The following is a 24,296-nucleotide window of genomic DNA, read 5'->3' as shown; positions in this document are numbered from 1 at the left end:
CTGTAATAAGAAATACCCCTCTTGCTATTGTTAGTGCACGAAATTTACTATTAACAATGTGTAAGCAGACTACTAAGTTAGTGTGAGTCTTATTGAGACACTCATTTTCATGGTTTTGTTAATGAGAGGATGTTGACAAAAAGGGGAGGTAGATGGAGGGGTATGCTTTTCCAGCAGGTAGGAGTGGCTGGAGTGGGAGAAGGAAGGGTTTGGTAATTAATTGTAAACAGAACATTTAGGAACTTGGGGCCATATGTATCAAGCTAATTAGCATTCGCAAAGGCCGAAATTCTGTGAATTTTGGCCTTTGCGAATGCTAATTAGACAAATGGCATGTATCAAACATGTTTGATGCAAAATAAGGAATAGCAAAATTTGCAATTCCTTATTTTGCGATTGCACTTAAGGAATCGCAAATTTTGCGATTCCTTAAATGCAATGTATCAAACAAAAAATATTCAAAAAATGCCATTAAGGAATCGCAAATTACCACCAGCTTCTAGTTGGTGGTAATTTGCGAATTCTTTTCAAAAATCTTTTTTCCAAAAAACAAAAGGTGCCATATGACGCCCATACATGCCCCTAGGGCATGCATGTGCGCCATATGCCCCCAAATGTCTTTTTCAGGGGTGCAGCAGGGTGTTCTTGAGACACCCCTGCACCCTTGAAAAAATTCCTAATTTGCGATTAGCTAATTGCTAATCGCAAATTGCCCCTTCATTCCTATGGGCCTCCTGGCCCATAGAAATGAATGGGTAATTTGCGATTAGCAATTTGATAATCGCAAATTAGGAATGGTAAGGAATCGCTATTAAATAGCGATTTTGTACATACATACCGTTTTGCGAATTCCAAATAGCGATTCCTTAAAATTCGCTATTTGGAATTCGCTAAACGGAAGTATGATACATATGGCCCTTGATTACAAACGTGGACCTAGAGTTTACATAAACAATATATATCCATCCAATTAGTAGGTAACAAAAATATGTTATTGTTTTTGTTAATATAAAGAATTTTATCTTAGTATAAAGAAGGAGAAAAAGAGAAAAAAAATTCTCTCCTAAATATAATATCTGTGTGCACAATGGTGATATATATTCAATACATTTCAATACATTGAGTTTCCATGTTTCTTAAAGTGAATATTCAGACATGCTAATACATTCACACTGTGCCTAATAGTACACAATATTGTATATGAAAAGGTTATACAAAGTTTAAGTATTTTTTAGAAAAAGAAACATGGGTATACCAATCAAATCACTTCAATTCATTGAAGGACAATCATCTGTGGCATGGCTCTTGTAAGTTCAAAGGGTTTGGTCATTAATACAGTACAAAGAAGGAAACGTTATGCACTCTAGAAATACACAAAGCCCTGCCTTGTCAACCAAAGGGTAATCACCAGAAATACAGACAGAGAAGAACTGAAAACACAGTCACAGCACACACACATTTGGATGCTTAAATGACACACAAACTGAAGGGCATATGATCTGAATTGTTCCTAGCCTTAATGGCGCCCAGAAAACAAGGCAGGTGCTTGCCTACCTGCTACGCCCCAATATTGAGGTAGGTCTGCTATAGGAGACACATCTTACCAGCTTGACCCATAATAGACTACAGTTCATGTGGATTGAACGTAAGTGTGTTGTATTCTGAATTTGCATGTGGAGGGGAATTTTCATATGACTTGGTGCTCCAATTTGCTCTCTGTAGTTGACAGTAGATCTGGAAGTTAAATAATGTTAAACAATCTGCTACATGAGACCCACCACAATCATTAGTACAAAAGCCTAATGTAGATGGTCCCTCTTTTTTTGCGATCTGTGGCTCAAAGCACAAAATTGGAGCAGAGAATCAATAATATGAGGGAGAGAGATATCAAAGTAATATTAGATCCAGTAGGGAAAAGGTTCAGCGAGAGTAGATGCAGTTAAACAAATTTAAGAATTCATAGCTGAAAACCGTTTAGTGGTGTGAGGCAAGCTAGAGCTCTTACCAGAAGGGAGGGCACCTGGGCAGCTAGCCTTGGCAATGCATGGCCCAGAGTGGATTAGTGGCTTGTGTTGGAAAATGGACATCCGCTATGTGGAACATTCCCTCCAGAACCCTCTCTGAGCATGCTCTGGTAATTCTGTAGCCCAAGACACAAGGCTAGATACCGAGGTGCGCATGTACAAGCTCCTATCACCACCACAATGTCACTTTTATTGATGTTGTGGTGGGGTTTTGAAGCACTTTTTTGGCGAGTACCACGCTACTCTGGAACCCATAAGGATTAGTGTTGAATTAGTATAGTGAAATATAAAAGTAATTTGAGTGGTGAGTATGTAAGTCAGTTATTTGGATTGAGACGGGTTGGGAAAGGGTAGAAAAGGGAATATGGTTTGCATTTATATAGCGCTTTATAACCTAATGGGGCTTTGAAGCTCTTTATTGGCGAGTAGCATGCTACTCTGGAACCCATAAAGGATTAGAAGTGAATTAGTATGGTGGAATATGAAATGTGAGAAGTGAACATGTTAGTCTGTTATTTTGATTGAAAAGGATAGTGAAGGGATATAAGTGTGAAGGATTTAGATTTTTTTTTCGGAGGTCATAGTAGGAGGAGGAGGCTTTTGGATGAGTACAAAGGGGTTGTGGAGGGTAAGAGGCAGAGGGATGAGTTTAGAAAGGTTTGTTTTGGAGGAATGGTATATAAAAAGAGGTGTCAGATGATGCAAGGAGGGGTAGAGTATGGGAGAAACTAGAAGGGGTTATTTTGGGGATCATAGTAGTGGTATGGGGTTGGTATAAAGAAGAGACTGGATATAGAGGACATATTGATATATGTACAGGGTGAGAAATAGGGTAGTGCATTGGAAATAGTAGTAGAAAGAAGTTTGAGATGAGTCAGAAAGTTGGGCCAAAAGATATAGTGAGAGTAGGCCTGGGCGGTAAATTCTGTTCCGCTCGTGGAATTTGCAGAATTGGGGTAATTTCGCATTCCGTGGAGATCATGAAATTGCCCAAAATCCTGTGTTCCGCGACTTCGCAAAATTTTTTGCTTGTTCGTGTTCTCAAAATGCGTGTTCGCAAGATTTTTCCCCCGAGCACGCAAACAGCGATTGCAAACAGTAAAAAAGCATCGCGAACAAGCAATTCCGCATGTTCGTCGAATTTCTGCATGTTCGTTCGATTTTTTACCGTTTTGCGGAGATTTGCGTAACTAGATTATGCAAATTCCGCCCACCCCTAATTGAGAGAAGTATAGGCTGAGAAATAGGGTAGTACATTGGAAATGTTAAATGAGAAGAAAGTAATAAATATATCGATCCATAAGTACATTGAAAGTATACAGATGTATAAAGGAGGTAAGTATATGTAGATTAAAGATATTGATAGAGGTACAGGATGAGAAATAGGGTAGTGCATTTGATATGCTTTTTCAGGAGAAAAGAGGCAAACACACCAATCCAAGTACATGGAAGGTACATAGATGCACAATGGAAGCAAGTACATGTAGACCAAAACTGACCAGATAGTCTGGTTTTCAAGTGTTATTGTACTTTAACTCTTTTTTTTCCAACATATTTTTTCTACTTGTTTATACAAAGCAATACACAAAGATAGGTACATATCTATATTGAACATAAATGCTTATATACAGAGGGATATGCTGTCAATTTCTGTTTGCGTATGGTGCTTATGTGGGGAAGATCCAATTCTTGAGTAGTTTTCTGAAGATAAGGAGGCTGTTCATGGATCTTTTGTTGGATGGTAAAGAGTTCCATAGCTCGGCTGCTTGAACAGAAAAGGATGTGTCACCCATGTTTTTTTCTTGTATCTTGGGATTTTAAGGCGAGGGTGCCCCTTTAGAGCGGAGGTTCCTTTGTTGAATGTGTTTGGTGATTTTAATCCTGATGAAGAGTGGTCCCATTCCATGTATTGCTTTGTGGGTCATACAAAGCAGCTTGAGGGTGCCTGTGTGGGTGCTACACTGCTAAGTGTAGCACCATTGCAGAGGGAAATGCAAGGATGCACCATATTGTTGTAAATATGGTGAAGCCTTGCATTTCAGAAGTGGCGGAGAGAGGCGCTAAGCCAGGAAGGCTAACGCATCTCTCCACCACTTCCTTGTAAATATCTCCTACATATTTGTAATAGAGACTCCCAAACCACCATCTTCTGGATGGGGTGTTCAGAGAGGGCATCAATATAACTGAACTATTGTTTACTGCTAATAAACACACTGTAGACAGCCCAGAAGCCCAGTGGGAAATGTATAATGTAGTTATAAAGGGGATCTGCATATCCTAACAGCTGTGACTCCTTAAAGACATTGGAAATGATCTGCAAAGTCTAGACGCAGAATTAGGGGAACTAGAAAAGACAAAGACCAAAGAGGGTACCACAAACGTTCTAGCAGAGGTGCGAGTAATACTAGATGAATATCAGGAGATGGCTCAAAATGAGCTTAATTACTTTTGTAAAGAAGCGAAAGCTAGACTATATGAGAAAATTGACAGACCTGGCAAGACACTAGCAGCCCCACTCCGCTACAAAATCGTTCAGCTCAGTTATCATAGAGATAGAGACTGTGCAGAGCAGAGAATAAATGAAACAGGGAGTATCATAGCAGGGTGCCTTGATTACTACATCGACTTCTATAAGTCCACAACGGATCCAGTCATGGAAGAACTAGATAATTAGCTTGATACTATAGCCATAGCATAACAAGAGTTGGGACCCAAAAGTCATTCATATCATTCTAAACGAATACGGCCCCAGTTCAGATGGGCTAGCTGCCTCATTCTAGAATGAATACACACAATTAGTGTCCCCTAGGCTTGTAGAGATGTATACCGAGGCCTATGTTAACTACCAGGTCTCTGAACTACAGAATCTGTAGTCTCTCTTCTCTCTCTTACCAGGTCTGAGAACTACAGACTCTGTAGTCTCTCTTCTCTCTCTAACAAACCATGGGCATCACAATAAACAGGCATAGATGCCAAGCAGGATAGCTCACTGAGAATAATACCTGTCGCTACCACCATACCACTCGGCCCATTTTAATTCCTTTAAAATTCCTTTTAATGTCATTAAAATTCTTTTTATCGGACAATAACGATTAAAACATCTGTTCTTACAACACCGCTAGGATCTGGACAGGCATAAACCAAGACATCTCTGGGTCCTAGCATTTCGCTACATACGTAGCTCTGTGTCTGTCTTTTATGCTTATTACCCTCCACATATGCTGCTCACATCTGGAAGGAAAGTACCTCCACCTGTGTAAAAGCAGACAACTTAAACGGCCCCATGACCCAGGAAACTGTTATCCACAGAGTCCCGACGCTGGCCACGTAGGTCTCCGTTTCTGCAGTGAGATTCATGCTTCTAAAGTCCTTCTTTATATTCACAATACTATTAGTGTGTGACTAGAAGCCAGACCCCCGCCCGGGATTCATGGAGTTTCTCTGTAACAGCACTAGAGTAAGAATGCTTTTATGTTTCCCTCTGCACAAATTCCACTGCCATTTGTTCCTGCTATTGATTTTACGGCACTGTAACGCATATTATCTACATGCTTTTCACGCATCACGTTCAGACACATACTGCGTCTCACACCGCTTTAACTCCGATTATAGCACAGGCACGACGGTATCAAGTCACCCAGGCTGAATGTATTTTACTTTAAGCTAATCTCCATATGTGTGCGTTTGTCTGTTTGTCCTTATGTTTTTTACCCTAACAGGTATGAAACTAGAGGAATATCATCCGCTTACACATATCGCACCTTAGCGAGTGCGTCACTTAGCTGGTCATACACATTTGGTATACCATCTTTTTATTCTCACTTTGCACATAAGGTCCTGACAAAAGCCAGCTTCAACGTAAGGCCTGGCTGAAACATGTTGACCACACTGAATGTGGGAGTTCATAATTACCTCCACTCACATCTGCTGCTTTGCTTTTAACACTGCCAAGGACCCATTATTAAAATAACCCTTGGGGAAACTGGGACTCTTAGGACAGTTTTTTAACTTACACTCTTAACACCAATCACCACACACTCACTTAACAAAAACCGCTCCACTGTAAACAGACATCGCAACACACCCAAGGCACACACGGTGCCCTGGGTGGGGCCCGATGATGAAGCATGCCACCAACTAGGTTGGTGGGTGAGGGTCTTTATAAAAAACAAATGTTTTTCCTTACCTCTGAAATACACACCTCGAGCTTCTGAACAATAGCTAGTCCTTTTCGATTTCTAAACTAATACAAAGGGAAGCGAACCGGCATATTTCTATTACTCTCTCTCTTTTTGATACTTATTATCCACAGTAGCGCACAGCTGTGAGAGAATAACAACTCAAGTACATATACCGTCTAAACATGGTGGAAAACAAGGGCTTGACTTTCACTGACGATGACGTCAGTGAAATCCTCGCGAACACCTCTTTCCTAGCAGACATAAACATATCACAGACCATAGCCCAAACCACAGACTGGGACACTTTAAATGAAAAAAAGTGCAACAGGATCCGCACGATCCTGCACGGTGTCATGCTCATGGAATACCTCAGCACCAATACTGCTCGCAAAGGCCTACTAGTAACCAATGCCCCAGGATCTTCCTGGAGGACGCTGCCTTCAGGAAGAACTGGGCACAGATCGCGTGGCATTGCACCAGGGACTGGCTGGTACTTATAATCAAAACAGCCAAGCGACTGTCTGATGCTATAATTAAAGACATCCAGGCTACTGAGAATCATTTCAAGACCACCATAACTTCCTTTAAGAAAAAACTAGAGGAGCCAAATAAAGAAATGGCTGAATATAAAGAGTACCTTACTCAGTCCAAAATTACCAAGTTCCAAAAAGATTTTTTTTTAAAAGTCTTTAAAAAATATATACCCTTACACATACAACAATTACACAGCTCCACAGAACCAGGACATGTTCTCTGATACCTCTGGAGACAACACCTCTGCCTCCAGTGATTCAAGCACGGGCTCTTTTAAATCAAAAGGAAGGGGACGCACACTACGTTGGCAGCAACCCTGGGGCAAGATACAACACCAAGGCCAGAACTTTGGACCACCACCTTTCGTCCACCCGTCCCAGAACCCATACTTTGGATGGCCACCCCTGTACCACCCTCACTCCAAGCCTACTACCATCCAAATCAAAGGCCTCCTTTTTTAGGACAAGGCCGGAGATCAAGGGGACAGAGAAGGAACCAACAGCAGGGGCAGTGGGTGGAAGAAAATGGACCACTAAGCGCCAACACCAGGAACAAGATGAGGGAACCCCAACTGGGACCGAGCGGACAATGCTAGCAACCCAGGATTCCAAACCTGCCACCCTGGTATTTAACCTATCCTCAACCCTCCTGATACCCATGGAAGAAGACGTACTTAACAAAGGACTTTCCTTTGTCCCAACCACAAAACTGGACAAATTCCAGCTTCATATAGAATTGGCAGAATTCTTCCACAAACTCAAGCTCAAAGCGTTCTTAGAGAAACAACCCACGACAGACCAAATCATAAACGATAATGAAACAGGTCTGAGACCTAAGTCCATGTTCCTACCTCCACCATCAACCATTCCTGTGCATAGAGCAACCTTCGAACAAGCCGTTTACCACGTTGTTGAGGACATGGCCCAACCAAGAACCTACAACAATTTTTCTAACCAAGACAGAGAAGCTGTATGCAAACTTCAAGAGAACTCCAATATTACCATCAAACCAGCGCATAAAGGGAGAGGAATTTTCATTCAGGACAAGCAAGATTACATCAGACTACTCAGCTGCAACTACAGACTCCTCAATGAAGACCCCACAAAAGAACTGCGAGCCACCATAACATCTTTAGTTGAATCGGCAGAGTGCTACGTATATATCTCCAAACAGGAGTCAGACTTCCTCAATATCAAAAAAGATAAGGTCCCTTACTTCTACACAGTACCAAAGGTCCATAAAGAGACAAGACCCCCTCCTGCATGTCTTATCGTCTAAGGAATTAACTTACTTCTAGAGCCACTTTCCCAGTACTGTGACTTTTTTCTGAACCCTATGGTCCAGAAGGTATCAACCTACATTAGGGACACCAAACATCTGCTCACTCTCATTAAAAACATTAGTTTTGACCCCACTTCACAACTCCTAGTGGGGCTAGACATTGAAAGCCTCTACACTAGTCTCCCTCAGGATGCCACACTAAAGGTTCTCTATGACATGCTGATGGAGACCACCTGGGAATACATCACCCCCAGAGAGTTAATTTTACAGTGTGCCACCCTAGCTCTGAAGGAGAACTACTTCGAGTTTGAAGGTGAGTTATACCTTCAGACAAATGGCACATCCATGGGAAGCGTTTTTGCCCCTAGCGTTGCCGGTCTTTATGTACATCATTTTGAAAAGGCACACATCATCCCAGCAACCAACCCATATACCAACAACATTAGGTTATTGCATCGTTACATAGATGACATCCTTATGATCTGTGCTGGGTCACAAGAATAGCTGTCCACCTTTCTCAGCTGGCTCAATGAACGTGACCCCTACTTAGGGTTCAACAGCACTGCTAGTGCAAAGAGCATAGCCTTCTTGGACCTCACAATTGAGGTCGAAGCCGGAACTTTGAAGAGCTCCACTTACCACAAACCGACTGCCAGAAACTCACTGTTACAGTTTGACAGCTTCCACCGATGGCCACTCAGGGAGAACCTCCCATTTGGGCAATTTCTCTGTATACGACGGAACTGCAGCTTGACCATGGATTACCAGAGACAATCAGCAGACCTCGCCTCAAAACTACAGGAGCGACGCTATATCAACAAAATCATTCAAACCACAAGAAAACGAGCTCACAATCAAAACAGGGATGCACTCCTTGAGGACAACATACAGAACAATACCCCAGCACAGCTGACCTGAATCAAAACATACAATAAGGCCTCCAACAAAGTGACGAAGATAGTATGAAAGAACTGTCGTATTCTTAACACAGGGACACAAAACTGGGACCCACTTTTCTTTGCACATAAAAAGGCAAGCAGTCTTAAAGACAGCTTGGTATCGACAAGTCCAAGGACAAATCAGAACACCACTACCAACACAGTCCTGAACGCATGGGGACTACCCAATGTAGTCGGACTTTACCCCTGCGGTGATTGCAGTGTCTGTAATCTGACACAATCCACCAAGACACTAAACCTGGAGCAGGGCAAAATATGGTGCCAACTGAAACACACTAATTGCATTTCAAATAACATATTATACCTTATCAAATGTCCTTGCAAACTCCATTACGTGGGAATGACAACATGCAAGGTGAGGACAAGGATTGTGGAACATTGCAGTACCATCAGATGCAAAAAGAATACCAGCAAACTTATGGATGACTGTATATTGAAGGGGCACACCCCTAACGACATGTTGTGCACCGTGATAGAACACATTTGTTATCACAACACTAACAATGACAAATTCCTCCTCACCAAGGAGCAACACTGGATATACCGCCTGTCCACCCATACCCAATGATTAAATGATAGCATACCATGGAACAGCCTTAGCAACTGAAACTCCACTTTGGTGATGATCTTCATCCTTATTCTTTCCATATCAGGAGTATTGGTCCCATACACTTGAAACCCATGATACCACATCCATTTAAGACCTATATCCCACATATGTGGTCTTACACGGGTACATTTAAGGATCAAACCATCAATATCATCTGTGCGGTCCTTTAGTTCATTTGGCACTGGAATAAGTCGATCCGTGTCTCGATACATCCTGTGACACCCTATGGGCACATACTTCGCAACATCTGCTATTCAAACAGTTGGTGCCACCTCATTATCATTTGACACTGCCCTTAGGGCATCACTATAATGCGCTTACCTTTTCGCACAAGTTAAATACCAGGTCTGAGAACTACAGAATCTGTAGTCCCTCTTCTCTCTCTAACAAACCCTGGACATCACGGTACACAGGTATAGATGCCAAGCAGGATAGTTCTCGGAGAATAATAACTGCCGCTCCCACCATAAAACGCGGCCCGTGTTAATTTCTTTCAAATTAATTTTAATTTCATTAAAATCCTTTTTATCGTACCGTGCTGATTGAAACATCGGTTCTTATAACACTGCTAGGATCTAGACAGGCATAAACCAAGACATCTCTGGGACCTACCATTTTGCTACACACGTAGCTCTGCGTCCGTCTTTTAAGTTTATTACCCTCCACAGATGCTGCTTCCATCTGGAAGGAAAGTGCCTCCACCTGTGCAAAAGGAGACTACTTAAACCCCGCCATGACCGGGGACCATTATCAACGGAGTCCCGACGCTGGCCAAGTAGGTTTGAATGGAGAGTCTCAAGCTTTGACGAAGTGAGTAGGGGACAACGGGGGTTGTCTGAGTTCAAGTCCTTACTCATGAGGACGAATCTCCGTCTTTGCAGCTAGAGTCATGCTTCTAAAGTCCTTCTTTATTTTCACAATACTATTAGTGTGTAACTAGAAGCCGGACCCCCGCCCGGGATTCATGGAGTTTATCTCGAATCGCACTAGAGTAACAATGCTTTTATGTTTCCCTCTGCACAAATGCCACTGCAATTTTTTCCTGCTATTGATTTTACAGCACAGTAACGCATATTATCGACTTGATTTTCATGCATCACGTTCAGACGCATACTGTGTCTCACTACCGCTTTACCTCCGATTACAGCACAGGCACGATGGTATCAAGTCATCCAGGCTGAAAGAGTTTTTCCTTGAAGCTACTCTGCTTATGTGTGTGTTTGTCTGTTTGTCTTTATGTTTTTTACCCTAGCAGGTACGAAACTAGAGGAATATCATCCTCTTACAATATAACACCTTAGCGAGTGCGTCACTTAGCTGGTCATACACATTTGGTATACCATCTTTTTATTCTCAATTTGCACATAAGGTCCTGACAAAAGCCAGATTCAGCATAAGGCCTGACTGAAAAATGTTGACCACACTGGATGTGGAACCTCATAGTCACCGCCACTCACAACCGCCACTTTGCTTTTAACACTGCCAAGGGCCCATTATTAAAATAACCCTTGTGGACACTGGGACCCTTAGGACAGTTTTTTAACTTACGCTCTTAACACCAATCAACACACTCACTTAACAATAAACGCTCCGCTGTAAACAGATACGCAGCACACCCGAGGCACACTCAGTCCCCTAGGTGGGGTCCGATGATGAAGCATGCCACCAACTAGGTTGGTGTGTGAGGGCCTTCATAAAAAACAAATGTTTTTTCCTTATCTCTGCAACACACACCTCGAGCTTCTGAACAATAGCTAGTTCTTTTTAAAATCTAAACTAATACAAGGGGAAGCGAGCCAGCATATTTATTATCCTCTCTCTCTTTTTGATACTTATTCAAATGTACTCTTCCTCCATCCCTATGCGAAGACATGAGGACAACACTTCCTAAATCCAGGTAACATCCAGCTATAACTGGTTTCTACAGACCCACTTCCCCTAATCAACAAATAATAATGTTATCAAATTCCTAGCAAATAGGATGCTCCCCATGCCCCCTAGCTTGGAATGGCCAGCCCAATTGAGGTTCATACTTGATATGTCCACCTCACATAATCTTAGAACTTTGTTCACAATGTTATATAAAATTGAATCTGAGACAGGAGTGGTCATGCTCGGCCTAACAAAAGTGTTTGAGTCAATAGAATGGCCTATCCGTTCTATTTATTCACGCAAAAATGATTCAGCAAGAGCTTTCACCACTGGTTGCTTTTACTCTACATGATACCTGTGGCTAGAATGCAACAACATTGAATGATATCCACACTGATGCACAAAGCCAGGGCTGCCACCATTCATTGCTAATACTTGCCCTCGCAATGGAGCATATAGAAGTCATCCTGTGTCAACATCATGCAGAGAGATGTTTGGCATACAATACTAGACGTATGGGGGCAAGATGGCCGCGGGTGGATTGTGTTGAGAGGTCGCATTAACTCCTCTCTCCCATCGTCAACATCGCCAACATCATGTTCAGAGCCGGATTCTACACGGACTGAGCGATAACCTCTGATGGCCCCTGAACTTTGGCGGCAGTCCAGAGTTGCACTATTTGTTGGAGCAGCTTTGAAAATTCGCCTAGTAGCAGAATTTTTCTGGTTGAAGACGAAGCTATGAGAGCTGATGAATACCATCAGCTCCAAAAGATCAGCACAGACACTGCGGCAGTCACAGCCGCACACACAGACACAGCCGGCAAAAATGCCTTCACGCGCGGCAAAGAACGAAAGGAAGGACAAAGACAAAAGTAAAGACCAGCCGCAGCCGGACTCAGCAAAAAAGGTATCAACACAAGAGGCTACGCTGCCAGCGAAAAACCCAGGCGCTGTACGAAAAGTAGCGGCCCCGCAGCAGAGAACGAGGACGGAGCAGCGGGGAAGGTCTAGCGCGATACCCGACAACAGCGTGAACAGCCCTGATATGCTCTCAAGGAATACAGGAAAAGTAAAAGAAACACCTTTTAGGCATCCTACCTTGACGGAGGTCTTCACTGCTCGATCGACAGCGCAAAGTATCAGTTTCAGTGGCAGTAACTCGGGAGGGCCGAGTAATGGTGGAGCCGGCCTCGAGGACGCCGCTGTTGCACCGAAAGCGATGCCGGTGGTTGCTAAGCAACAGCCCGACCAGAGCATTGGGAGTGAAGAGATTACCGATTCTGGGACACAGGCTGTAGGCATGGCTCGGGATCCAGAGCAGAAAGAAGCAGCTCCTGAATCTATCTCGGAGGGCGCAGCAGCGGCACATGCAGAGACAGAGGCAGAGACTATACACAAGGGTGAGATTGGAACTGGAAGCGCTGATATGATGAGCACTATTATCTCACTTGAGAAGGAATTAGCTGTTGCAAATAACGCCAAGCCCACATGGGGGAGCTCAGTTAGCCTGGTGAATAATGATCTGTTTACTGGAGGAGGCACAAGGGCCCAGGAGCTGATGAGAGTGGGAGATGTCACATCAGTGGAAGGGGAGCACTTTTACTCCGTGAACGAGGATTCTGATTCAGTAATGCCTACTGAAGAGTCATCCGAGGAACAGGGTGACGATGATGAGGGCGAGATCACTGGCCTTAGCTCCAACTCCTCAGACATGGATATGGGCAAAGAAACCACGCAGAAGAAAAGACAGGGTAAATCTAGTAAAGGAGTGAAAGGCTCCCCTGCGGGTCCAGATAAAAGACTCCTCTGGGACTATTCAGCAACCTCGCAGACCTATCAGGAAGAGGATATAGCCAGTCCCTCTAAGCATATTGCTCCATTTGATCTTGTATTTAATATGTTGAAGCAAATACAGACCGAGGCCAGAGCAGTAAGTCGGAAAGCAAGACAGGACGCTAAAAAAATTCAATTGGCACCGAAAAAAACAAATAAACTCTATGATGATTTGGTAGGGAGGGTGACAGAGGTGGAAGAGAGAACTGGCAAATTAGAAGATGACCTTGGGAGCTGGCAATCTTTTAAGTCAACGCAGGAAAAGCTATCAGAAGACTTCCAGTGGAAGATGGAAGATTTCGAAAATCGCCAAAGGCGCAACAATGTTAGATTCTTGGGCGTGGCAGAAGGGCTTGAGGGCCAAGACACTAGGCGTTTTGTGGTAAACCTACTGAAGGGGGCATTTCCTGAGTCCAAGTGGCAGTGGGACAGGGAAATTCAGAGGGCGCACAGGTTTCCTTTTAAACAGAAGAAGGTGTATGGCGCAGAAGGAGGTGGCCAGGCTCCCCTTCCTAGAGCTATCCTAGTTTATATTGGGAACTTTTTGCTGCGGCAAGAAATTATTGATAAGGCTAGACCCGACGGTAAAAGAACATTTGAGGGCTCCACCTTTTTCGCCAGACCAGACTTTTGCCATGTGACAGTCGAGAGAAGGTGGAGGTTGAGGCAGCTGATTACGCAGTTTCAGGCTCTGGGATCAGAGGCTTACCTGCTTTTTCCTGCTAAATTGAAAGTGGTTACAAAAGGCGGAGTCAGAATGTTCCTCTCAGAAATTAAGGCACAGCAATACTTGGAAGAGTTAAAGAGGGATAAGGAATAATTGACATAAGTATGTATCGGTCTGTGTAGCGTAGGGATAACAACAGGGCTCACATGGGTGCAAAAAGGGTTTTTACTAGGTTTATTGGTGGAGGGGTGAACGGTGAGAGATGATGGGAGGGGGGTGCGACTGTCACAATTCAGAAACGGCCATACATAGGTCATACTTGACCTATTTGCCTGTAAAGTGGGGGAGGGACAGAGGGGGTGGGCAAGCTAGGGGAGGGGTAGGGGGGTGGGGGCTATTAAACGTGGTTAAAATTGTTGTTTTTTCGATTGTAATAACACACATTTTCATTGAAGTTCAGTCACAGTATAAACAGATTAGACTATACGCGAAAAAGGCAGAATATGTTTATATTTTCTATAACTTCTACTATGAAGGAAGGTTAATAATAGGAAGGATATTGCATATGCTTTAATGTCTTGTAAAATTGCTTCAATCAATATATGTGGACTTAACAATCCTAATAAGAGACTGAAAGTTGCAGGATTATTGAGAACTCTCCATTTAGATCTGGTGTGCCTCCAGGAGACCCATATCGAAACCGCACAGGTGCATCTTCTGGATCAGTTGGGGCTCAAGGTATTAGCGGCTAGCAAACAAGGAACTAGGACCAGAGGGGTGGCAATTCTGGGGAGAAATAGAGATGTGGTGGTCCATAGAAAAAAGGAGGATCTCTGGGGTAGGTGGGCCATTTTGGAAATTTGTTACAAAGGGGTGAAATTTACATTAGTTACAATTTATGGGTCTACTGATGACGACCCAGATGTATGGCAGTTTATGGATACTGAACTTGCCCTCTGGCCTGAGCCCATTGTATGCTGCGGGGATTTTAATATTCACGACCCAGAAAGCACATTTATGGTACCGGGGGTAGATATATGGGGAGGAAGAAAAAGACACACAGGGCGTTAGCCGACATGGTACAACACAATTCTTTAGCTGATCCTTGGAGGGAGCAACATCCTCATTTGGATAGCAGCACTTTTTATTCGGCCCCTCACAAAATCTTGGTCAGACTGGATTACTTTTTAGTCTCTAACACATTAATCACTGGGGTGCAAGTGGAAAAACATCCTAGGATTGTCTCAGATCACAGTCCTTTGGTGTTAACATTTAAGATGCCTATAGCTGAAACTAGTAAAACACGGTGGACTTTTGAACGTATCCTCCTAAAGAATGGGGCATATCAGAAACATATGGAAGCCTGGATAAAATTTTATTGGGACATAAATAGAGACTCAGCATCTCCAGGGGTGGTTTGGGACTGCTTTAAAGCTGGCATAAGAGGAGAGACAATGAGCTATGTACTAGCTAAGCGAAAGAGGGAAAGAACTAGAACGGAAGAGATCCGACAAAGGTTGGCTGTAGAGGAAGAGATATTAGCTGCAGCTATAAGTCGGAATATCGCAGTGGAATCAATCTTACTTAAAATCGTAGCCCTCAAAGGACAGGCCATAGAAGGTTTCAGTAGGAAAACGGCAGAAAACTATATGGCCAAAAAACAGGAGGTGTATGAACTAAGTGAGAGGGTTGGACACGTCTTAGTGGTTCGAACTAGGCAGCGTACTGCTGCAGCTGATATAAAAGAGATTCATGATCCACAGGGGGTGTCTGTTACAGATCCAGATTTGATAAGGGAATTTTTTAGGACATTTTATGATGATTTATACTCCTTGGATGAAATAATAAGTCAGAATCAGATAGACAGCTATCTCTGTGATATTCCTCCCCCCGTCTATCACCGGAAGAAAAGGAGAGGTTAGATGTCCCTCTCTGTCTGCAGGAGTTTACGTGGGCTTTGGGGAGTCTCCCCTCAGGGAAAGCAGCCGGGCCGGATCAAATTCCGATTGAATTTTATAAAGTATTCCAAAACGTTCTCCTGGCTGATATGTTTGAAATTATGGATTATACACAACGGGGAGGGATACCTCCTGAGTCCTGGGGCGGGGCAGATATTATTGTTATTGCAAAAAAAGGTAAACCGACAACACTTCCCGGCTCAATCAATCAATCAATCAATCAAGGCATTTATAGAGCGCACTACTCACCCGGAGGGTACCAAGGCGCTTAGGGGGGGTACCGCTACTGCTCGAACAGCCAGGTCTTGAGCTTCTTCCTGAAGGAGAGGTGGTCTTGGGTCAGGCGAAGGTCGGGAGGGAGGGTGTTCCAGGTCTTGGCGGCCAGGTAGGAGAAGGACCTTCCTCCTGTTCTCGCTCTTCGGATGCGGGGGACGGCGGCGAGGGCGTGGTTGGTCGATCGGAGGTGGCGTTTGGGAGCGTAGAAGTTGAGGCGGTTGTTGAGGTAGCTCGGGCCTTGGTCGTGTAGGGCTTTGTGTGCGTGGGTGAGGAGATGGAAGGTGATTCTCTTGTTGACGGGGAGCCAGTGCAGGTCTCTCAGATGTCCAGAGATGTGGCTGCGTCGGGGGATGTCGAGGATGAGTCTGACTGAGGCGTTCTGGATCCGCTGGAGTCTCTTCTGGAGTTTGGCGGTTGTTCCGGCGTAGAGGGCGTTGCCGTAGTCCAGTCGGCTGGTGACGAGGGCCTGGGTGACCGTCTTCCTGGTCTCGGTGGGGATCCACCGGAAGATCTTCCGTAGCATGCGCAGGATGTTGAAACAGGACGCGGAGACGGCGTTGACTTGTCTGGTCATGGAGAGGGAGGAGTCCAGGATGAAGCCCAGGTTGCGTGCGTGGTCTGTCGGTTTGGGTGCGGTGCCCAGGGCGGGGGGCCACCAGGAGTCGTCCCAGGCGGAGGGCGAGGAACCCAGGATGAGGACTTCCGTCTTGTCTGAGTTCAGTTTCAGGCGGCTGGTCGTCATCCACTCGGCTACGTCTTTCATCCCTTCGTGGAGGTTGGTTCTGGCGGTGGCGGGGTCGTTGGTCAGGGAGAGGATCAGCTGGGTGTCGTCGGCGTAGGAGATGATGTTGAGGTTGTGTTGGCGTGCGATGGCCGCAAGGGGGCTCATGTAGACGTTGAAGAGGGTGGGGCTGAGCGAGGAGCCCTGAGGAACGCCGCAGATGACCTCCGTGTCTGCAGATCTGAACGGTGGTAGGCGGACTCTCTGTGTCCTTCCAGCGAGGAAGGAGATGATCCACTCCAGTGCCTTCTCCTGGATTCCGATGTTGCTGAGGCGTTGCACTAGGGTGCGGTGGCAGACAGTGTCGAACGCCGCGGAGAGGTCTAGGAGGATGAGGGCCGCTGTTTCACCGTTGTCCAGCAGGGTCCGGATGTCATCGGTGGCAGCGATGAGGGCGGTCTCGGTGCTGTGGTTGGCTCGGAAGCCAGACTGTGAGGGGTCGAGGGATCCGTTTGTCTCGAGGAAGGCGGCCAGCTGCTTGTTGGCGGTCTTCTCAATGACTTTGGCTGGGAACGGGAGGAGCGAGATGGGGCGGTAATTCTTGAGTTCGGGGGGTCCGCTGTTGGTTTCTTTAGTAGAGCGCTGAGTTCGGCGTGCTTCCAGCTCTCAGGGAAGGTGGCGGTGTCGAAGGAGGTGTTGATGATGTCACGCAGGTGGGGTGCGATGACAGCGTCGGCCTTGTTGAAGACGTGGTGGGGGCAGGGGTCGGTCGGTGATCCGGAGTGGATAGAGTTCATCATGCAGATGGTGTCTTCGGTGCTGATCGGGGTCCAGGCGCGGAGGGTGGTGGTGGGGGGCCGTGGTTTGGTCGTGGCGTGCGACGGTTGAGTGCTGAAGCTGTTGTGTATGTCCGCGATCTTGTTGTGGAAGTAGGAGGCGAGGGTGTTGCAGAGGTCTTGCGACGGGGTGATGTCGTTGTTTCCGGCGTTGGGGTTGGAGAGCTCTTTCACGATGTTGAAGAGTTCCTTGCAGTTGTGTGCGTTGTTGTCCAGCCGATCCTTGTATGCTGTTTTCTTGGTGGCGCGGATCAGTTGATGGTGTTTCCGGGTGGCGTGCTTGAGGGTGGTCATGTTGTCCGGTGTTGGCTCCCTTCTCCAGGCCTTCTCGAGGGCTCGGCAGTTCTTCTTGGAGCTCTTGAGTTCGTCGGTGAACCATGGGGCCTTCTTGCTGCCGGGTCTGCTAGGCGGGGTCCTCAGTGGGGCGAGGTCGTCTGCGCAGTTGCTGATCCATTTCGTGAGGTTGTCGGCGGCCTGGCTGGGGTTCGCTGAGCTGGCGGGAGGGTGCTGGCTCAGGGAAGCGGCGAGCTGGTCTGCTGTGATCTTGTTCCAGTTTCTTCGAGCAACCTGTTGCTGGTGGTGGAGGATCGTGGATCTTCTGAAGGTGAAGTGGACTCAGCTGTGGTCCGTCCAGGGGAGCCCGGTGGCGTGGCTGAAGGCGATGTCCTTGCTGGAAGAGAAGACAGCGTCGCTCATACAGACCTATTACTCTTATGAACGCAGATGTCAAAGTTTACTCCAAGATTCTAGCAAAAAGACTAGCTGGGAGCATCGAACATCTGGTAAGCACATCACAGCATGGCTTTATACCTGGGAAGGGTACGACCCAGCATGTTAGAATGGTGATTACGATGTTCGACGCTGCTGGGGGTCTAGGCGACCCTATCGTGGCACTATTTTTAGATGCCGAGAAGGCCTTTGATAGGGTCGCCTGGAAATTCTTATGGGCAGTACTGAGATGGTGTGGTATTGGAGAAAGGTTTTTAAAAGCCATACAAGTTCTGTATAATAATCCTACTGCAAGCATCAGAGTAAACAGAGGGCATTCAAATGTAGTAAAACTTTTAAGGGGGACAAGGTAAGGGTGCCCCGCATCCCCACTGCTGTTTGCATTATATTTGGAGCCATTTTTACGAAAATTAGAAAGAAACGGAGGGATTCCACCAATGACATTGAATGGATCTACAGTTAAATTGCTAGCCTATGCAGACGATGTGGCTATATTAACCCCAAATCCAGATATTGCTATCAGAGGGGTGGAAATGGAAGCCCAAAGATTTGGTCAAGTCTCAGGTTACAGGTTAAACAAATCCAAGACGCAAATTGTTATAAATCAATTCACGAGGTGTACTGATAATAGGGTGGTTAGATCAGCAACATATTTGGGGATCATAATCGCCGCGAATTTGGACAAGGTGGTGGAGGTAAACACGGCTCCTATATTGGCCAAAGTTAAGAAGGATTTGGAGAGGTTGAATAATCTGCATTTTTCCTTGGTCGGTTGTACAAATGTGCTAAAAATGTTGATCCTACCGAAGTTTCTTTATTTATTCCGCTCAATCCCCCTTCTGTTTGATGCTAAATGGTTTAACACACTGGAAGGCACTTTAAATAGGTTTTTGTGGGCTCATGGAAAAACTCGGAGGGCCTATAGATTTATGTCATTGCCTAGAGAAAGAGGGGGTTGGGGAGCGCCAGATTTTAGGCTATATTATTTGGCGGCGGCACTACAATATATGCAGGGATTGATTGGAGGGGGTGGTCAGCTACAGAATGTAACAAATATGTCAACAGAAATATATGCAGTAGTGTTAGGACAGGAGGCAGAAAACTGTTTCTTATATCATACTGACCTAGGATATCTGAGACGGAAAGAATCAAAGACTGTAAATGCCGCCCTCAAAATTTGGAATATCTTTTTGAAAAAGTCAGGTATGGGCAGATATAATAGATATATTAAAATTTGCAACAATAAATCATTTCCCCCTGAAATATTCTCTGACTCGGTAATGGTTGCCTGGGAGGATAAAGGAATCAGACAGATAGGGGATTTAAGGAATCAGGAGGAAATAGTACAATTTGAGGACCTTGTAAGGAAATATAGCATAGACAGAAGAGATTTCTTCAAGTTTCTACAAGTCAGGAGTTTTATGGGTAATAAACAGGGGGGCCCAGCAGGATATAATGGTAATGATCTTATGGAAAATATAGTTGGTGGTGGTGAATTAACTATTAGGTCAGGATATGCTTTCTTGGTGAGGGGCAAACCGGATGATATGGCTAAGTATAGTAACAAATGGATGGAGAAAATAGGTGTGGATCCTGAAGCCTTCAAGGCGTCATTGGATCTGGGTCGCACTATTCTGTGCTCAGCTCCACTACAATCTCAGCATTACAAAACTCTATATTCGCTGTACCACACACCAGCTAGAATTGCTAAGTGGGGGGGCTCTGAGGGGACCACGTGTCCTAGGTGTAATTCACCTAATGCTGATATTGTACATATGTTTGCTATCTGTCCTCAGTTGCACACTTTAACTAAAGATATTGAGGGCTTTCTGGATATGTCATTAGGGATACAGATAACTTTAACCCCTACTTGGATTTTGCTGGGAATCGGTCCAGAGGGGAGTATTCTTGGGCAGGCCGACTCCTTCATGTTTATGGCTATGGCAGTTTTTAGATTAATGATAGCAAGGGCCTGGTTGGACAAGACTCCTCCGGTGATGCAAGTCTGGTTGGCGAACTTAATAGCTGTGCATAACCTGGAGAAACCTATATATGCCAGAAAGGGAAGGATCAGGAGAGCACGAGGAGATAGAATCTGGGAACCCTTAGCTCGCTGGAGGGATGGGATAGGGTAATATCTTTAGGATTGTTACTCAGTATTACATATGATTGTGAATCATAACAGAGGGACCTTTCATTCATGTAAAGTATTATGATACGTTTTTTTAATTTTTAATTTTTAATTTTTTTATTTATTTTTTTATTTTCTGCTTTATTTGGCTCTTGTTTTGCCTTCTGATGACAAATTACCTATGTTCATGTTTATGTATATTATTAATGTCATAATATTATAAGACTGCCTTGATCTGATTGTTTTGCTGTATGAACAAACTATTGAAAGTATAATATGTGTGAGCAGAAGTATAATAAAAAACATATTTAAAAAAAAAAAACAATACTAGACGTGTGCTGATTTTTTTCTATGCAGAAGATATTATGCTGTACATAAAATGACTGGAGGAAAACATACCACCACTAATCAATGAATTCCTCAGATTTACCAACCTTTCTGGTATTAACATTATCTGGGCAAAATCCACTACTATGTATTTAATAGGCTACAGTGGTCAAAATGGAACAACAGATTGACAAATGAATAAAACCTCCACTCTTGCTGGCTAGAGAGTGGTGACTGGCCAAACTGATAGCGCTGTTCAAAGTTTTATATTTGTTCAACAACATACATGCTCCTCTGAATGCAGCCTTCTTCCTAAAACTGAGATCTGACTTCTCTATTATAGCATGGGGTGGAAAACATCCCAGACTGAAATGGAAAACACTGACCCTCGCTTACAGAGCTGAAGACCTGGCTTTTCAATCAATTAAACAACCTACCATAGGCAGGTCTATGCACACACACCTTCTCAGCACCAGGATACCCTCGCTAGTAATAGTGCACTTTACAAATGCACATAACATAACATAGACAAGGCGGCCATGGGGCACCATATTTTGAACTATATTACTGTTCTGCACATTAGCAATAGATACACAACTAACAGTTCACCAAACAGTATCAGCCGCATGTGGCTGTTGAAATGGACACCAAGGGGGTCATTACGATGGCGGTGAACCTACCACCGCAGTCTGCCAGTGGCGGGTTCACCGCCATCGTGCAGCCATTCTCCGCCCGCCAGCTTTGTGCTAGGAGACGGAAAGCCCATCCGCCACAGGTCCGACACAGGCAATCGTTACGATTGTCCATCGAACCTGGCCGACATACCTAGAATGGTGGCAGTGCCCAGCAGGCACCGTCCACCACATTAGGATTCTGGATCCCGACCAGCCTAATGGTAAGCATGCACAATGCGACCGCCACAGTGGCAGTCCCATTGTAATTAAATGATTCCCGGGATGATGGCAGACAGACTAAAGTCTCTCCGACATCATAATGAGACCCTTTGTCTCAGCACCCTGATATGCGCTAAAGCGGAGGGACCAGGCTCAATATGTTATACGTTTCTAGCATACCCCTGGTTTACAAACCGGGTATACCTTCAACATGCGACAGGCAGCCGACAGACATAACACGCCTTCTTCCTTACATACATGGGAGTCCTCTACTATGATGAATCATTTACCCCACCAGTCATTATACTTAGTCATGAGAAGCATAAAATGTCTTTCCATACCATTACTTCAGAGAGGCCTGCTGTATCCAAAACTCAGATTTCCCTGCCACACCATCAACATTTATCATGCTGGAACACATTTTACCTGCTGCTACACCCACAAAATTAGTATCCGGTATATAAAGTGCAGCCCATAGCAAGGCTCATGTGGGTCAGCTGTAGTCCAGACAAAAATGGGAAGACGAAATACAAATTGTTGTCTCTGATGCACAATGGGAATACTGCTAATTAAAGACTTAGGAACTCTCCCGAAAGTTACAAGTGTATGCTCATACACTACATATTTCTGCGTAGGTTATACCACACACTTAATAAATTATACAAGTTGGGAATGTATACAGATACAGGGAGATGCAAAAGATCCGGGGATGAATGGAGATGGAGGCTGACTTTTTGCATCTGGTGTTTCTGAGTTTGCAGCATTACAGGGAGGAGGTGAGCAGAGCGATAGCGGACATGACCGTCGCATTGCCTCTGCTCTCCCCTCTCATGGTAATACTGGTCTTTGTGAACAAATGTCCCATTCGGAATTGTAATCTGTCATTGCTTATCCTAGTATTAGCCAAATGTAAAGTGCGAATAAGCTAGGGATGTAGGCTAGCACCAAAGTTGACAGACTGACTCTGTGATGTGACATACTGTCATGAACAGTTTTTAACATACTAGGAACTTATGCACCAAAAGTCCAGGACTCAGGATATTTGGGGCCCTGTAAGAAAATACCTGCTACAGAGTGCTTCGTCTAGGGACAATGACACCATTATGGATGATTTGGAAGCAGAACATCTTGAATTAATTACAATTCTAGGCTACGTTCTAGACAAGTGATACTCAAAGTATAGCCTGGAAGCCACATGCAGCCCTTCTGACCTTTAAATGCGACCCCCGGGCAACAGCACAACTAGGCTGCTGTTTAGTCATCTTAGCAGTAACATTAAAAAAGGTTAAATAAACAGCACTTATTTATTTAAAGGTTAATTACAGTTAAAGAAATGAAGTTACCAGGGTGCACTGCACCCCTTCTAGGAACACCATTGTTAAAGACAGCAAACGTGTAAAATATGATAGTCTCTTAAAAATCCTAAAAGTTTATTTCATTTACCTGCAGAAACGTTTCACCTTAGTAAAACATATTATAGCAGTGCTCTTAGAAGCATTGTTTTTAAATTGATACTTTTTAAATTAGTGATGAATGCAAACACAGGAGAATGTTTTATTGAGCACTCATTCTGGAATTAATATATTTCGAGGTCCTCTTATATGTGATAATGAAGAATGAGGGAAGTTAAAATAAAACAATTGCCTAGGATCCCACAATTTCGTCAAGTGAGGCAGCCTGGATTCACCCAGGTTTTCTGGGACCATATTGTGCAATTCAGTGCAGCTACTAGATGTACATGCTTCGCTTCCCCTACACCCACTTTCTGCATTACTCATGTATGTTAAAACAAAAAAGAGCTTTGAAATATTTTGAACAGTTTTTGAAAAGCCAAATATTGGAATTATACATTATTCATAATTGCTTTATTCATATGTAAAGTGAGTACACATTCCATCTCTTTTAAAACCATAGTGAACTTTGGGTATCATTAGTGTTGGCTTTCTACAATAAAGTATACAACGGGTGCATTGTAGAATTATCCACACTTCCAATATGGCTTGCAGGGCACACATGCTATATTTAATATCATGTGCCCTATAAAATCTGTTGTATATCGCGCGGTCAGCAGAGAGGCCCCAATCTTGCTAGGTGATTTGTTAATGGTTCACTTAGCCATTTTCAATGTGTTCTTTGGGAATTTTCCTTCTAAATTACGGATCTAATGTGTTTTGACCCATGAGTGAGGTTGTTATTGCTGGTGGCCTTTGAAATAGATGTATTCATTTAATGTGCGTTGTCCAACTAGTGGACGGAATAGTCACTGCTGTTGTGTAACACGTGGATGCTGAGTGCTGCTTAAAGGAAGGAGGAACTTGTACAGGATCCGGGTTTCCCTTATTTCCTCTTGTAGGTCTGTTGTAGAATTCAACAAGGAAGTGGTTTTATGAAAATCAGTACGTGTTTTATGAACACGTTTATGCTGAGGATGCAGCCCCTTCTTTTTTAGGAGGCTTGGATGA

The sequence above is a fragment of the Lissotriton helveticus genome, chromosome 8 (genome assembly GCF_964261635.1).
Source record: "Lissotriton helveticus chromosome 8, aLisHel1.1, whole genome shotgun sequence".
In the NCBI taxonomy this organism is placed as follows: domain Eukaryota; kingdom Metazoa; phylum Chordata; class Amphibia; order Caudata; family Salamandridae; genus Lissotriton; species Lissotriton helveticus.
Note: the sequence above shows the minus strand (reverse complement) of the source record.